Source organism: Quercus suber, unplaced genomic scaffold, assembly GCF_002906115.3.
Source record: "Quercus suber isolate HL8 unplaced genomic scaffold, Cork oak 2.0 scaffold_121, whole genome shotgun sequence".
Taxonomy (NCBI): domain Eukaryota; kingdom Viridiplantae; phylum Streptophyta; class Magnoliopsida; order Fagales; family Fagaceae; genus Quercus; species Quercus suber.
Window position 1 is genome coordinate 52798 of NW_027069586.1, and position 14192 is coordinate 66989.

At 40.5% G+C, this 14192-nt stretch overlaps 1 pseudogene; it reads right to left on the reverse strand.

The window, feature by feature from the left end:
* Positions 1 to 3918: 3918 nt before the first annotated feature.
* Positions 3919 to 7475, reverse strand: LOC112030354 (hypersensitive-induced response protein 1-like; annotated as a pseudogene).
* Between the last annotated feature and the right edge of the window lie 6717 nt (positions 7476 to 14192).

Consider the following 14192-nt stretch of genomic DNA (forward strand, 5'->3'; position numbering starts at 1 on the left):
GCAATGGTCATGAAGGCGGAGTAGTTTCCCTCTCCGTCACAGCTCTCTTCTGAGTCAGAATCAGAAGAATCTGAATCACTGAGCGTTGTGGCATAAGCCTTGCCTTTTCCCCTCAAAAAATTTGGACACTCCTTCTTTAGATGTCCATAGCCATTACACTCATAGCACACAATGTCTGAAGGAGATTGAAAATCCTTCCCATCTTTCCTCTTAAACTCTTTCCTATCACCTCTTGAAGATGAAAACTTCCCTTTGTTGAAAGGTTTCCCACTATTCTTCATCTTCAGAAATTTGCAGAAGTTTTTCGCAAGAAATGCTACTTCCTTCTCCACTCCATCTTCTTCAGAGGAATCATCCATTCTTTCGGTAATGGTTTTAAGAGCAAGCGATTTACTCATCTTATGGGAAGGTAGTCCTAGCTCATATGTTTGGAGAGACCCAATTAGTTCTTGGATTTTGATCTCATCCAAGTCTTTACTCTCTTCTATGGCTGTAACTTTTGCTCTAAAACTTTCAAGCAAGGACCTCAATATTTTTTTCACCACCTTAGTATCTTCAATCTTCTCCCCAAGATTGAGTTTAGCAATTACAATTTCATTGAGCTTCCCATAGAATGAATCAAACAATTCATCATCACCCATCTTGAGCTCTTCAAATTTGGTGGTAAGCATCTGAAGCTTTGTGTCCTTAACTTTCTTTGTACCCTCATAGGTGGTCTCCAAAATCTCCCAAGCTCCTTTGGCTACTGTCATATGAGAAATCATGTGGAATTCATCAGGAGCCACAGCACAGAAAATAGCATTTAAAGCTTTACTATTAGCATTGGTTGCTGCGAGAGCTGCCTTATCCCAAGTGGACTTAGGATCCTCCGGCTTAGTCCAACCTATCTTAACCGCATCCCAAACGGTATCTTCTATAGAGCATAAAAATGCTCTCATTCTGACCTTCCAGAAAGCATAGTTGTTCCTATAAAAAACTGGTGGAACAATGAGCGATTGAGACTGGTCCATCTCAAAAAGGGTCAAGGATCACACTCAGGTATTTAAACCACGGCGAGTATATCCGCTTTGATACCAATTGAAAGCTCGAAAATGTGTTGAAAACATAAGAGCAATTTAGACCCCCCAATTAAACTAATGGCTCGATAGATTTTACACTAACTTAAGACTAAGTGCGGAATAGTGTAAAAACGAGCAGATAAACAAATAAGCTACTTTAATCCATAAACTAAGCAACACAGCAGTATAATGGAATAAACAAGAGTAGGGAAGAATGATGCAAATACAGAAAACACCGAGACGTGTTCTCGAAGAGGAAACCGAAGAACTCGGCGAAAAACCTCTCTGTCGCCCTCCAAGCGGAAATCGATCCACTAAACAATTAGTTGGGATACATGGGTTAGCAAGAGACCCTCCAAGCCTAATCTACCCAATATACGTAAGCCCTCCAAGCTCCTACTCCAATAAGGCTTCTCGGAACCGTGTCTTGTCTAACACCCTAGATCCCGCAACAAGCTCCATGTTGCATCTGCCATTCCAGGTTTCTTCCAATACTTCCTAGTAGCACCAAAATGTCACACAGCACTCTCAGAGGGTGTGGTAAGTGTTTAGGCTATCAACCTCTCAATGATGTGGAAATGGAGAGGGAAGGGTTGAGGTGATACCACAAGCAAGTGTATAGAGAAAGGTGGGGATGACAATCTCTAATTCACAATGTGTTTGGCTAGGGTTTTTCTCTCTCAAGCATTCCTCAACAATTGTGGGTAAAAAGGGTATATATAGGATAGGCACAAAAAGTGTGAGTCATTCAGTACAGGCTGGCAGAACAGATAGCCTCGCGGGTGTCTCACGGGAAGGCCTTACCTGCGAGATACTCGTGAGACACAGTTGTCTCCACCTGGCCTGACTCTTCGCATTCCAGCATGTGTAGGGCACATGTTTCACTTCGCGGGAAGTTAGGTCGCGACATACCCACGAGAATTCTTCAGCCTCCAAATGCTTGAGTCTTCACACTCTCTCTCTATCACACAACCCTTATAACAAATCCCACAATATATACAGGGTATAAACGATTGATAATAATTACAATTAAATTTGGCACGAAATAAAAGCCAACAAAATACATAGTTGTAAATAACAACTTTACAGGCACAATTAATGTCATCTTTGCTACTCTTGGCAGAATTGGTTTTCATCCCTCCAAGGTGATGTTTGTAACTTGACTACCTGCTAAGGACTGTAATTTTGAGCGGAAGAGGGCTAGAGTGGAGATCTAACTGGCGTTAAGTTTTTCAGACGATGAGAAGATCGGAACCATATAGCCACATGATGATACTTTAGTGGTCACGCTTAAGATAGGGGGTTATGATGTGAAGATGGTGTTGGTAGACTAGGGTAGTGGAGTAGAGATTATGTACCCTGACTTGTACAAAGGGCTAAACTTAAAGCCCGAGGACTTAATAGCCTATGATTCACCTTTGGTGAGCTTTTATGGGAAAGTTGTCACTCCAAGGGGGCAGATTTGACTACCCGTGCAAGACGGTTCATAGGTAGTGGAGGTGGATTTCATTTTGGTGGATGCTTATTCTCCCTACACGGGCATTATGGCTGGACCCTGGCTTCATGCCCTGGGGGCCATTTCTTCAACTCTGCATTTGAAGGTGAAATATCCATCGGGGGACCAGATTGAAGTGCTTGTTAGGAGTCAATCCATGGCTAGGCAATGCCTAGTGGCTGTAATTATGCATCAACCCGAAGCTAAGTCCTCGGCCTTTGCTGAGGGAGGCTCATAACAATTAAGGGTCCTGGTCCTATCTACGGATACGGTGTCGGAAGGGGCAAAATGTGAGAGGTTAGAGAAAATTGTTATAGATGGTGATTCAGAGAAGTTTTTTCAAGTTAGAGCTCAACTGCCTCTGCGGGAGAAGGAAGAATTGTTAGAATTTCTAAGGAGGAATATTGTTGTGTTTGCATGGAATACTCATGAAGCTTCTGGTGTGGATCCAGACTTCATTTTTCATCATCTGAATGTCAGCCTAGCTGTCCTCCCTAGGAAGCAACCACATCAGCGCTCGTCTAAAGAGCATTCTGACTCTGTCAAGAAGGACATTAACAAGCTTAAGCAAGCTGGGTGATGTCGCGGAAGCCTGAAGAGAAGCACACACGATGCTCTCTTGATGGACAGAAACTAAACTGTTAGTTTCTGGTAGTAAACCTCGAATCCACGAGGGGTTTCCCTGAATCCACAAGGAGATAAAACTGGAATCCACCAGAAGAAAATTTGACAAAAGTCTGTGTTTATTGATAATAGTCTATTTTGCCTCTGACGGCTACAAAACATATAAATACTAAGCAAAAACGTTTAAAACCCTAATTCGCACTAATTAAGCGATTAGGTGACAAAATTACCGAATTTTACCAAAAATGGCAAAAAAAAAAAAAAAAAAAAAAAAAAGGTAAAACTCGAGTTTAGAGTCCTCAAGTACTGTGGACAGTACTCGAGTTTCTAGTCCTCAAGTACAACTCTATTTTTTTTCCAGCTCTGCCTAAAAACTCAATTTTTAGGAACTCGAGTAGTAAACATACAACTCGAGTTCAACGAACTCGAGTTTCGTTTTTGTTTTTTTCATAAATCCTGGCATCAGCCCTTCTGCGATAAACCTACCAATATTCTCTTAGGTATCAGGAAAACTAAATCTAACCATGGAGTGAATTCTATCCACTTCAAGACAAATGGAGAGAATTGAAAAAAATCCTAAGCTTAAGTTATGGAAGACGTTTAAAACCCTGAAAGTTGAAATTACTTAAGTTACACAAAAGGCTTTAAGCTAAGCAATGAACGGAAGCTGATGAGAATTTCTGGTTGAGAGGAAGAAATATTTAACAGAAGCAATTTTAGCTCTGTCATATTTAAGATAGATTACATAACACACTGAAAAACTTGCAAAGAAACATCAACATGCATAGACCTCGTTTCAATACACAAAAGGGGAAAAAATGGAAAAGTAACCCTAATGTTGAACAGTACCCTTAAGAAGTCCATCACGAATTTGAGATGCTACATCACGAACAACACCAGGTCCATGAGGGATGAAAACAGCAGAGAATTTTGAGGCAACACCAATTTCCTTCGTTGTGTCAAAATACTGGGTAACAAGAACCATGTCCATGACATCCTTTGGCGTGGTCCCCGGCACATTAACAGAGAAGCCCAACACACTATTTCTCAATCCATCAACAATTTCTTGACGTTGGCGAGCAATACCTAGCCCAGACAAATACTTCGACTCAGCCTCACCCTCAACTCGCTTAATTTGCAAGATTTTCTCAACCTCTGCCTTCTCATTGGCTGCCACCCTCATTTTTGCAGCTGATAAAATATAACAATTTTCAGAAAATTTAAGCTTATATAATAAAGGGAAACTAAAATACCATCTTTCCTAAACGAGTACACTGACTTGAAAGTATATTAGAAAGCATTAACAACCAACCAGTCAGTAGAAGAGTTTAGTAAAATATTTTTTATTTGCATATGTGGTCAAAATCCTAGAAATTCATAAATCTGAGGACTATTACTTCCAAGACACAGCATCTTCTATAATCATTACTGATTTTACAAAAGAATTTAGAATATAACATGGTTACTCTACGTAAGTTATTCTGATTCCATTTCTTGGTAGTCATGGACATGGGGATGTAAGAATGGCAATTTGACAATTTACCACTCTGGCAATCTTCCAGTCCAACAACTTCAATATGATAAGAAACTGAAAGTTCAATATGTGTCTAAAACACCCTTGAATGTTTAGACCCAAAATTATAAAATATCAATTCAAGCTTATAATCAAACAATTAATGTGCGAAACATGAACATAAGCCAATCACAGAATTGATAACTAATCTATGTCAAATATAAACACATCCACAGCAGTAAATATAAGGCAAAGACAAAGGGAAGGAAGATGCAAACACACAGACAACATACGATGTGTTATCGAAGAGGAAACCGAAGTCCTCGGCGTAAAACCTCTTTGCCGCCCTCCAAGCGGTCAAATAATCCACTAAAGAATGTAGTTAGGATACATGAACAACAGAAAACCTTCCAAGCCTAATCTACCCAAGTACCTAAGCCCTCCAAGTTTCTTGCTCAAACGAGGTTACGCCGAGCCTATTTCTTCTTTAGCTTCCCGGATTCCGCTACTAAACCATAGCATCAACCAATGTATATTGGTTCCTTCCAAACTGTTTCCTTTAGCACCAGATGAACCTTCTCACAGACGTGGGTGTGGTGAGAAAAATATTTGGTCAATAACCTCTCAAGGGTATGACAATGGAGAGGAAGAGAGTAGAGAAATTTGTAGAGACTCTAAGGTAAAGATTGGGGATGAGGCAATCTTGTTTTTCTCTAGGGTTTCTTACACAAAATTCTCTCTAGAAGCTCTCTCAATTTAGTGGATATAAGGGTCTATATATAGTGGTGTGTGTTTGGAATACGAAGAGACAATTTTTGCCAAACAGGGCTAGTTGGCGGCTTGACCTCGCAGCTTGTCCAAGTCGCGAGTTTAAGTTGCGACGTAACGGCCTGGCTAGCCTGGGACTTTTGTCCTATAGTGCGACAGCTGGCGTGACCCTTCAGCTCTCCGGTGTGTATCTCACGTGCCTGCATTTGGCGGCTTACCAATCGTGAGTCAGTCGCGAGTCCTAGCCACGAAACTCTGCCTTCTTACACATACTTGAGTTTTTCTTCACATCTTCTCACTCACTACTCTTACAATAATCCTACCTAAATACAGGGTTACTAAGTGCTAAATTACAAGCAAATTGGCACGAAATAAAGCCAACAAGATGGTTGATAAATTTCAACCTTACAGAAACATATCAGGTGATACGGAGATTGAGCATCTCAACATAAACACTGAGATTATAGCAAAAACAACAATCCAAACATCCAGAGCAATTGAGCAAATCAGAAGCAAATTAACACTTAAATCAAATTGGTGATATAATATACCTGCATTGATTTCATTCATTGCTCGCTTGACATGCTCGTCGGGTTTTATATCAACAATTAGTGTTTATACAATTTCATACCTATAAGCAGACATAGCAGACATAGCCTGTAAACTAAACAGTGTCACAAGTTAAGCATACACCCTTTGATATTATGATACCGTGAATCAATCAGATAGTCTACCTTTTCAAGTTCATCTTCTACAGCTTTGGCAATGTCATTTTTTTGTTCAAAGGCATCATCCAAGGTGAGCTTGGGACACTTGCTCTGATTACTAGTTTAACGGACCAACACCAATTAGTTGATAATACTTATGATAAAAATAATTAAACTATTGGAAAAGATGAAATATATTTGCAGACATAATTAATTACAAATATACTCATATGTTTATATATGTAAGATATTATATTATGCAATATGCATGTCTCTATATTATACAGGAGGGTATTTGGATTATACCATCAAACACATAGGCCTAGATTTGGCTTCTTGTGTTGCTGAGTTTGTAAAAGGCATCGCTTGCCTTGTCTGCCAGGGCACGGTATTGAATAGAGACAACGACATTGACAAATACATTGTCCTGGAGAAAAAACCATCACAAAATCTAATCACCCTACATGCTAGTGCCCAGGCACAGGTTACAGGTAACAATAGGCTTGCCAAAATAACGTTCACTAAATTTATCAATTTCTTAATACAAAAATGTACTTCCTCCCTTAACTGCTCTAAACTCAAAACTCAAAAAAAAAAAAAAAAGTAACAAAGGTTCAAAAAAAGGGGTACAAGAGATGCTTTGATAAAAATTATTATTATTTTAAAAAAAAATTGATATGCAATAAAACAGCATGTTTAATGGTTCTGGAAAGTTTACTATATTCTTTGGTCAAGCTCATAATGAAAATTTTTCTTTAACTTTTTTTTTTTTAAGGCTGACAAATTATAGGGAGAGATTTTATTTTCTTTTTTCAATGAGTATATGAAAGAGTTATAAGTAAAGAATAGATGATATCGTCAGTGGCCTCAATATGAATGCACCAAGGCAATACAGACAGATATTTAATAGAAATAAATAAATAAGCTACAAGGCAAAATTTAAAAAGTCAAAGAGACAAAATTGCCTTTGCCAAATGACAAATGCAACAAACATCAGATGACCACAAAGTGGTTCACTCATCTACATAGTTATAGAAATTTACAAACCTTTGTCCTAGTCTCACATCGCACATCCAATTGCTGTAACCGAAGAGTGAGATGACCAGAAAGCTGACTTCCAAGGCACCAAGGCAAGAAATGGCATCCTGGCTCAAGAACTTCCTCAAACTTACCAAATTTCTCCTTGATAGCCACAGTGGATTGGTCAACTTGTACACAACAAAGCAGATTACCCATCTTCTGTATACTGTGTTATTATATCTGAAAAAGAAAATGCACATAATCAGCAACATGTTGGAAATAGAGAAAAAAAGGAACAGGAATAGCCATGACTTTTGCTTGCCATCTTGTAATAACTAATGATTTCTAGTCATCATTTTTTATTGATATACTTTCAAAGGGGGAGAGAAAAAAGGCTATAAGATTGATCAAGTTACCTTTTACTAATTTAGTGGTATCAAAATGAATTCCAAAGCTAGTTACATAGTTACTAAGGCACCCAAAGAGATCAAAACATACAAGCACAAGAGTTATGATATACTACCTAAAACTGTTTCTACAACAGACTAGTGTAGATAGCAAATTGCAACCTATGCACCCATAAAAGTTCCTAAGATGAAGCTCAAAGCTATATTTGGAAAAGGGTTAAACTTGTTGTGCATGTTTATTTTACAAAGTTTTATATACGCAAAAAACAACTGAAATTGTGATTGATGGGATTGACGAACACAACTTACCTGGACGGTCTCATCCGGACCAACGAGGCAGAATTGACAGATGAATCAACCAGGTCCCTCAGACGAAGTAGCCACATTACTGACGAAGATAAAAAAATAAAATAATAAAATAAAATAAAATGAAAAACCATTCAATGCAGTCAAATAAATGCCTCAGGTGGTTATAACGACAAATGTACAGACTATTGGAGCCATCAAAACTCACATGATTGACCACGAGACGTTACTAAAAGAGGCATTAAAGCCACCATAACAGCCACAACGGCTAGGAGCTATTGGAATGTATATATACAACCCTCCCATCACCAATAGGAGGTACATAGACACACTTAGAAATACTTTTTGTTCCATTTCATTGCATTATTCTTTTCCAAAGAGTTTCCTTATACTGACTTTGGGACCGGAAACGTTGTGGCAGGCACCACACCAGTGACCATCATAAGGGAGCTACTATATCACTTTTATAATTACAGATACGAGGGCTTGGCTCCATCTAGATGCACATACTTCAACTGACGAGTTTGCACCTTATTAGTTTGGCGCCATCTGTGGGAAACAACATTTTCGCATTCAAATTCGAAAACGTTGTTTCCATCAACTTCTATATTCAAATGGAGTCCAATCAAGATTCTGCAGCCTTGGCTCAGTAAGTCCAGGCTCTTGCGGCCATCGTTGAAGAGCTTACCAAGCAAAATTAGGAAATGAAGCTACATCTTCAACATGAATAGAATCAGTCCAAAGGCAACCTGGATGATGAGAGAGATTGCCATTGAAGAAGTGACCATCGAAGACCTACTACTCTAGACAAATAGAATTCGGATCTTTTCGAGAGATAAGGAAGGAGATGGACGAGCTAAGGAATGCCATCAAGGAGAAAACAGACCGAAGCGTGGATAGAATGGTCAGGGCAATAGATTCGCCTTTCACTATGGCAATCCTAGAATGTCCAATGCTGTCGAAATTTCAACTGCCTCAACTTAAGCCGTTTGACTGGCTTAAGGACCCCCAGGACCACCTCAACACCTTCAAGACAACACTAGGCCTTTAACAGCCACCTGACGAGATACTGTGTCGTTCCTTCCCCACCACTCTCAAAGGAGCGGTAAAAGAATGGTTCACCAAGTTGCTAACATCGTCCATCGATAGCTTCAAGCAGTTGAGTAACGCCTTCTTACGCCACTTCATTGGAGGACAATGTCCTAAAAGTCCAACGGACCATTTGCTCACCATTAGACAAGGAGAAAAAGAAACCCTGAGGTCGTATGTGAAACGCTTCACTCGAGAAACCCTGGAGGTAGACAAAGCTGACGACAAGGTGCAGTTAATGACCTTCAAAGCGGGACTGAGGTCTAAAGAGTTCGTGGCTTTACTCATTAAGAATCCTTCTAAGATGATGGCAAAGATGCTCCTGAAAGCACAGAAGTACATGAATGCTGAAGATGCATTAACTGCCATAAGGGATGTGGAGAAGCCAGAAGACAAGGGAAGGAAAGATGACGATTGCAAAGGACAAAAAAGAGAGCGCCCAGATCGTCGGACTAATGATGGGGGTAAAAGAAAGGACGAGATAACTCTCAGGATGGTAAAATTCACTCATTTAATTATGCTTGTTGATAAAATTTTGACACAGATTAAGGATGAGCATTACCTCAAATGGCCAAGGCCATTACTTTCATCCCCCAATGTTCATGACAAGAATAAGTACTGCCGATTTCACAAAGATCATGGCTACTACACATAAGATTGTCGGGACCTAAAAGAGAAGAGAGAGGAGTTGATATAGAAAGAAAAATTGCAGAAATACGTGAAGAAGGGGGAGCCTAGTTGGTTCAGAGACGGTAACAAAAAAAAACCAGCGCGATTGCTCACCTAGAGACGAGGATCATAAGTTCCAACCTCCGCAAAATGTGATCGAAGAGATAAAGGCGATTGCAGGGGGGCCATTTGTAGGCAAGTCATTTAGATCCCTCAGGAAGGCATGCCAGAGGCAGGTGAACAGCGTCCACATGATACCCCCGTTTAAGCAAAGACGGACAGGCCAAGACATGTCTTTCAACAAGGAAGATGCAAGGAGAGTGAAGCAGCTACATAACGATCCCTTAGTTATAATGCTCACGATAGAAGGATTTAATACCAAGAGGATCCTTGTGGACAACAATAGCCCCGCAGACATCATCTACCTTCCTGCTTTCTAGCAGCTAAAGCTAGATCCAAAAAGGCTGTGTCTGTTTGACTCCCCCCTCGTCAGTTTCAGTGAAGACAGAGTATATCCCAAAGGCATAATGACGCTGATAGTAACAGTGGGGACCTACCCAAGGAAATTGACCCGTCAGTTAGACTTTTTGGTAGTATATTGCCCCTCATCTTACAATATGATTATTGGAAGGCCCACACTCAACTGATGGAAAGCAGTCACATCCACTTATTGCCTAAAGGTGAAGTTCCCAACATAGAACAGTGTTGGCGAGGTAAAAAGAGATCAAGTCCTGGCTAGAGAATGCTACCAGGCCATCTTGGCTGCAAAGGAGAACCATACATGGGTGATCAAGGAAAAGGAGGAAGATAAAGTGAAAGCCCTAGAAATAGTGGAACTGGCCGAAGGAGAGGCAACCAAGACAACAAGAATAGGGATGAAGTAAAGTCCCAAGACATGAACAAGGCTCGTCCAGTCCCTTAAAGAAAACTTGGACGTCTTCACATGGAGTCACGAGGATATGCCAGGCATATCTCCAGAAGTCATTCATCATAAGTTGAATATGGACCCAGAAAGAAAGCCCGTCCAGCAAAGACGAAGAGTCTTTGCCTTAAAACGAAACCAAGCGGTTATAGACAAGGTTAACAAATTGTTGTCGGCAAGCTTTATTCGAAAAGTATACTATCCTGACTAGCTCACAAACATTGTTCTAGTGAAAAAAGCAAATGGGAAGTGGATAATGTGCGTGGACTTCACTGATCTAAACAAGACTTGCCTAAAAGATAGTTTCCCTTTACCAAGGATAGACCAGCTTATGATTCTACAGTCGGGCATAAGTTAATGACATTCATGGACGCTTTCTCAAGATGCAACCAGATAGAAATGGCTGAAGAAGATCAAGAAAAAACTACTTTCATCACAAGTTAAGTCTCTATTGCTATAAGGTAATGCCCTTTGGACTAAAGAATGCAAGAGCTACTTATCAGAGGTTAGTGAACAAAATGTTCAACAAACAGATCGGTAGGAATATGGAGGCATACGTGTATGACATGCTTGTCAAAAGTAAGAAGAACTTGCCTATCTGGACGACCTGAAGGAGACGTTAGCCATCCTTAGGTAATACCAGATGAAGTTGAATCCTAGCAAATGTGTTTTTGGTGTAGTCTTTGGAAAATTCTTAGGATTCATGGTGTCCCAAAGAGGAATAAAAGCAAATTCGAAGAAGGTACAAGCCATCATCAACATGACATCACCCAAGATGGTCAAAGAAGTCCAAAAGCTCACAAGAAGGATTACCGCTCTTAATAAATTCATCTCTAGAGCGACAGACAAGTACTTGCCCTTCTTCGAGACCTTGAAGAAGGCTTTCGCCCGGAACGACAAGTGTGAAGCAACATTTCAGAAACTTAAACGTTACCTGAGTAATCCACCCCTCCGGAGTCCATCCAAGGAAGGGGAAAACTTATATTTGTACTTGGCAGTATCAGCCATGGTAGTGAGTGTGGCCCTGATTCAAGAAAAGGACAATAAGCAGCTCCCAGTTTACTACGTCAGTCAAGCTTTCCAAGGTGCTGAAGCTAAGTACCCAAGGATTAAAAAAATTGCATTTGCATTAATAGTAACCTTACGCAAATTGTGACAATATTTTTAGGCAAATCCTATCCTAGTGATAATGGACCAACCCATCAAGAAGTCCATGAACAAGCCTGAAGCAGCAGTAGGAATGGTCCAGTGGGTAATCAAACTTAGTCAATTTAACATTGAGTACCACCCCGGGACAGCTATTAAGGCACAAGCCTTGGCAGACTTCATTGCCGAGTTCACTCTACCAGACGAGAATAACCTCATTGACGAAACAAAAAGGTGGACGATAGAGACCGATGGTTCGTCAGCTCAAAAGAGGGGGGGAGTAAGGGTCGTCATAACCACACCTGACGGAGAAATGCTTAGATATGGAGTTCAATAGCAATTCCCGGCCACCAACAATGAGGCCGAGTACGAAGGAATACTGATGGGATTGAAACTCAGGAAAGCACTTGAGGCTAAGAACCTACTAGTCTAGAGTGATTCAAAATTGGTGATAGGACAAATCAAGGGAGAATATGAAGCAAATGAAGAAAGAATACAGAAATATCTCAGGCTGATGAAGCATTTGACTAAGGAATTTGATAAAGTGGAGTTTGTGCAGATCCTCAGAAGCCAGAACATGGTAACGAATGAAGTTGCGAAACTAGCATCGTCAAAGGAAAGTGCGGCGAGCATGGGCTTGGTGATGGAAGTCCAAAAACACCCCAGCATCAAAGAAATCTCCACATTCATAATCCAAAGCATAGGTAACTGGATGACACCAATCATATCCTTTCTCCAGGATAGGCACCTCCTTCCAGATATCGAGGAGGCTAGGAAAGTCAGGAAGAGAGCAGCCAAGTTCACAATCCTGAACAACACACTCTACAAGAAAGGCTTTTCCATGCCTTACCTGAAGTGTGTGGACGAAGATGAAGCCAAATATATTTTAGAGGAGATCCATGAAGGAATTTGTAAAGATCATACAGGCCCCAGATTACTAGTAAGTAAAGTTATCAAAACAAGTTATTTCTAGCCTACAATGCAGGTAGATGCAAGGGAAGTCGTCAAGAAATGCGATAAGTGCCAGAGATTCGAGAATGTCTAGCGCCTTCCAGCAGAAAGTCTGACGATGATATCCTTCCCCTGGCCATTTGCACAATGGGGAATCAACATCGTCAGACCACTGCCTCAAGGTAAAGAACAGGTAAAATTTCTACTAGTTGCCATTGATTATTTCACAAAGTGGGTTGAAGCAAAGGCGCTAGCAACCATCATTGAAGCAGAATCTAAAGCTTCGTGTGAGAACATAATTTGCAGGTTCTGGATTCCACGGACAATCATATCAGATAATGGGCAGAAGTTCGACAGTTAAAGCTTCAGGGATTTATGTTCAGGCCTGGGAATCAAGAACCAGGTCTCATCCCCAGGACATCCACAGGCAAACAAACAAACGGAGGTGACGAATTGGACACTACTTAAGATTATCAAGACCAAGTTAGATGACGTAAAGGGGGCCTAGCTGAAAGAATTACCCAGCATCTTATGGGTACATAGGACTACAACAAGAACCCCAACAGGAGAAACTCCCTTCAGACTAACTTATGGCACTGAGGTAGTGATCCCGGTTGAGGTAGGAATAACCAGCACTAGGCGAGAGATGTTCCACGAGGAGAATAATAACGACCAGCTACGAGTCAACCTGGACTGTCTAGACAAAATAAGAGACAAAACCTCTGACAAGATGACGAAGTATCAGCAGAAGATGGCCAAGTACTACAACAAGAGAGTGAAGCTCAGACGACTTGACATAGAAGACCTCATCTTTCACAAGGTCACCCCAGTAACCAGAGACTCTGCCCAAGGAAAGCTCGGCCCCACATGGGAAGGACCCTACTGGGTCGTCCATTACTCCAGACAAGGCAGCTATCATTTGAAGACTTGTAAAGTTGTGATTTACAACTATGTTTTATGTTGGCTTTATTCCATGACAAAAAGTGTTGTAATTGCTTTAATTTATTTTCTTGTATTTTGTGGGATTGTATTGTATTAGGTTTAGTATGAAGTTGGTGAAAACTCAAGCTAAAATGAAGAATTCGTGGATTTTACGAGAAGTTAACCTGCAAAAGAGCCATATGAGAAGCACATGACTAGAAGCTGAAGAGTCGTGCCAGGCTGCCGTTTTCACGAGTGTCTCACGGGTAAGGCCTTCCCGCGAGATAGTCACGAAGCATTCTGCCTAAAGGATTTTAAAGAGTGACTTTCTTACCCTTCATCCATACTATATATACCCTCATTATCCACAAATATATGAGAGGTCATTCAAAAAGAAAAACCCTAGATAGATTTTTTACAATACACACACCTATCTTTTGAGAAAGAGCTACTCATCCTTAGTGAGAAATCATTGTAACCTCTTCTTCATCCCTCTTCCATTGTCATATCTTGAGAGGATATTTGTATCCAAACATAACCCACACTTATTTGGAGTGTAGAGAGTGTTTTGGAGCTTGGGAAGCTTTGGCTATCTG